Raw genomic sequence first — 4,380 nt, forward strand, 5'->3', positions numbered from 1 at the left:
TTTTATGTGGTCGAAATGATTTTCCTAAGCGTAATGTAGGCTTTAAGGATGTTTTGATGTTAGGGGTATTTTGGTAATTTGGTTATTTTTTAAGTGATTTTTATCGTAAAGCTTCTTTATATCTGAAAAATGATGATTTCTATGTTTCGGGTCATATTTTCCTAGCGTAGCGTGATTTCTAAAGTTTTGTTCACTTGAGATACGTCATCCGAATTTTTGAAACATATCTAGTAACAAACAAAAACATTGGAATATTCATCCATCATTGGGAACCGTTGCAATTGGGTTGATGAGTTAATTAATCAGGTAAGTGCAAAAATGGGGTGTCTACAATAATACTGTTGGCGCTCTCCAATATCTATCATTCACTCGGTCTTACATAACATTTTTAGTAAATAAAGTTTGTCAATTTATGCACAGTCCTACTGATGATCATTGGATTACGGTCAAATGGATTCTGCGTTACCTAAATGGCACACTGACTTATGGTAAATGGATTCGTCCTTCTTCGTCAACTACTTTGCATGCATTTTGTGATGCAGATTGGGTTGGTTGCCCAGATGATAGAAGAACCACAAGTGGCGTATGTATTTTCTTTGGTCCTAATCTCATCATTTGGAGCTCTAAAAAGCGGGCTATTATATTTCAATCGAGCACAAAATCTAAATATCACTACATCAGAAGTTACTTGGCTCCAATCTCTCTTAAAAGAACTCGTCATTCCTCTTACACCCACCCCAACCTTATGGTGTAATAATCTTGGGCTTCTTATCTTTCTATGAATCCGATGTTCCATGCGCGCACAAAAAATGTTGAAATAGACTTTCATTTTGTACGAGAGAAGGTTGTACGTGAAGATCTCATGGTTCGTTTTATCTCTTCCAATGAAAAAATCACGGATATTCTCACCAAGAGCTTGAGTATGCCTTGATTTCAACAACTTCAATTCAAATTGACTATCACTGATAGGCTGCTTAGCTTGCGGGGGTGTGTCAAAGATTCTCCAGATTCTATGAAGGATTACACGACTTTAGTTTCTCAACAAACTCAACCAACTGCGTACACCACAACTCCTTGATCTCAGCATATTTACATCTCTACATCTCAACTTATCTTATCTACATCTCTCCTACTTGAAGTTAATCTTGTAGTTATAGATATATAGAATTCTTTGTAACTACACTATAAAAGAATGTACAGAACCTCTCATAAATTAAAAAACAAAGAGTTCTCAATATTTTAAAGACTTTTTATCCAATCAAGACCTATGTTACCTTGACCATGGGTACACTTGGTTCAAATGTCACTCTAGAATGAACCTCATTTGTAGGGGTATATAGAAATGAGGGCATTTGAAGGTTGAATAGAAGAGTAGGGTTAAAAAGAAGTTGAAAATTGTTGAGTTCAGTCTCACATTAGACACTCATGCCTTGTCTCTCCCTTTATAAGTTCTTGGGCTTCTCCACTCATTGTCAATTGGTTTTGAGTTGGACCCCAAATTTATCATGGTATCAGAGTGGGCATTTTCTCTCCTCCACATCACCCAGTTCATATCTCCATGTGCTTGGCCACATCCACAATGATTAGACATACCAAAGTTTTTTTTGCTATATGAATTTTGGTGTGATCCACGTGTAGCAAGAAAAATAGAAAATTCTAAAAATTGAAAAGATGATTGTTGTTCAGTAAGACTTAATTCTTCACACAATAGAAAGTTGTCAAGTTCTTCCACAATAACCGGATCTGAGTGAGTTCAAATTGAGGTAGCAAAAGATTTATATTCATGTGGTAACCCATTTAAGACATTAACCACATGATTTTCATCTTCAACAGGTTTACGCACAATTGCTAGTTGATCTGCAATTCGCTTGATTTTAAGAAGGTATTCAGATATTCAAGAATTACTTTTCGTAAGTGTTTGGAGTTGGGATTTTAATTGAATAATGTGGGAACGTGAGATAATCGACGTTCCAAGGATTGCCATATTGATGCAGAAGTATGCAGTCCTGCAACATATGGTAATATACTCTGAAAGAGTAGCATTGATCCAACTTAAGAGATGCTGGTCTTGTCGTTTGCATTCAAGAAACGTAGGGTTGATTGTTACTGATGGTTGTCTAGCCGCATCATGTACATATTTTTCTGGGCATGGGTATGATCCATCCACAAACCTAATGAGTCCATGAGCTTTGAGGATAAGAAGAAATTATAGATGCCAAAAGATGTAATTACCATGATCTAATTTGATTGAAACCAAGTTTGTGATATTATCAATGACAAGCAACGTAAATGAGATTTGAGTTGAAGAAGAAGATGATGCCATGATTGCAAAACAAAAAGATGTAAGTCTAATACTATTTTGATACCATAGAAGAAAATAAAGATTAATTAATGGCTTCTACTCTCTTAACTAACTAAAATAGAGAGGAGGAACATCTTATAATATAACAAAGTCAACTACAATTGGTTAACAAAATTCAAAATTTAAAAATCATCTAACTACCCAAATAACAACTGAAAAGAAAATTGAAACATATGGAGTCTAAGGGTTTGTTATTTATAGAAACCAACTTTAGCTCTAGAAATTATCTTCTAGAAGAAGTAGAAGCCTAGAGCCTAAAAAGCTACATTCAGCAAAAGCTTGGGGGCTGTGTGGATATAGGAGCCACAAGTACTTAGAACATAAGTACTCCTAGAAGTACTTTTTGAAGTACTGTCTGGAATAGGTGGATAATTATTGTGTTTGAATGCAGGTTCTGAGAAGTATTGTCAAAAGTACTTTTGATAGAGTTTGGTGTTTGAGAACTATTCTAGATTTTGTAAAAATGATCAGAATACCCTTATAAGTATCAGTTACTATTTTAAACATTATAACTCAACAAATTATGCTCCAAAAGAAAAAAAAGTAGTTTCTATTTTTATCCATAAAAACTTATATAAACACCCAACAATTATAAACAAATAGAAGATATTATGAGCAAATATAAACAACCACTAAAAATATAAAGGAGCTTTCACTACATCAATGGATAGTAAAGTTGTATGTAATTGTTCACATCAATCTTGCAAGAAAAAACTTTCAACCATGGTTGGAACCCTCATGGATAAATCATTGAGTGAACACTTGGGGGAGTTAGAAATTCAAATCCAAATGTTACACTAAAAGATTACCACCACATCAATGGATAGTAATATAATATTATTCAATTGCATTTTTTAGGGTTCGTTTGTAATTTTCAAAATTTATGAGGGGCATATTTGTCCTAAATGCTACACCAAAAAATTACCACCACATCAATGGATAGTAATATAATATTATTGCAATTGCATTTTTTAAGGTATACTTGTAACTTTCAAAATTTATGAGGGGCATACTTGTCCCAAATTCTACACCAAAAGGCTGCCATCACATCAATGGATAATAATATAATATTATTCTAATTGCCTTTTTAAGGGTATGCTTGTAATTTTCAAAATTTATGAGGGGCATACTTATCTCAATCCCGTCATTTGTGATTTGTGGCTCCGCGGAAGAGTAGTTTAAAGAAATAGCACCATCGAAACTTTGTGAAAAAATACCAAAATGACTCCAAAGTAAAGTAGTTCTCTCCGGGAGCTATTTATCCAAACACCCTTAACATGCTTCTGACTCCCTACAAAAGTCAAAAGTACTTAGAAAAGTCAATCCACACAGGCCCTTGTTCGTTACAGAAGCACATAAGCCAAAAATTGATGTTGGTTTGACAATTTTTAATTGCTAGATTCTGATAAAATGATCAGAATACCCTTAATATTGATAATGCACCCAAAATGTATCAAAATTGACTAGAATACTTTAATAAATATATAATTACACTATATATATAATAAATTAATTAATATTAAAAATTATAAAAATAATTATTTTTAATATAAATAAATTTATAAATTTTATAATATTAGAAAATTTATATAAAAAAAATTATAACTTATTTTTTTAATTAAACAAGATCACATTATTCAAATAATATTAATTAATTTTACAAATTAATATAAAATCAACAATTACTTAAGTTTGTGAGAATTAATTACAAAATAACATGGGTATTCTTTTTTTTATAAATAAGAAATGAAGGGTATTTTGGTAAAGATAAAAGGTATTTTGTAGGGTGCGATTGATTGCGCTCTCTAAACGCGGCTTTACCGGCGTTTGCGTCAAAAAGCGAGATTTTACGAAATTTCGCGTGCTTGATATCGCTTCTAAACGCGGCGTTTTGAAGTTGTAAATGATGAGTGTCTCCAAACACTCAATTATACGCACATTTTCTGGATATTTATCTTGATTTTTGTACCTATTTCTCTATATTAAGATAATAATCATGATAAGCCTCAAACCACCAC

Source organism: Akebia trifoliata, chromosome 6 (genome assembly GCF_017979445.1).
Source record: "Akebia trifoliata isolate Shusen 1 chromosome 6, ASM1797944v1, whole genome shotgun sequence".
Taxonomy (NCBI): Eukaryota; Viridiplantae; Streptophyta; class Magnoliopsida; order Ranunculales; family Lardizabalaceae; genus Akebia; species Akebia trifoliata.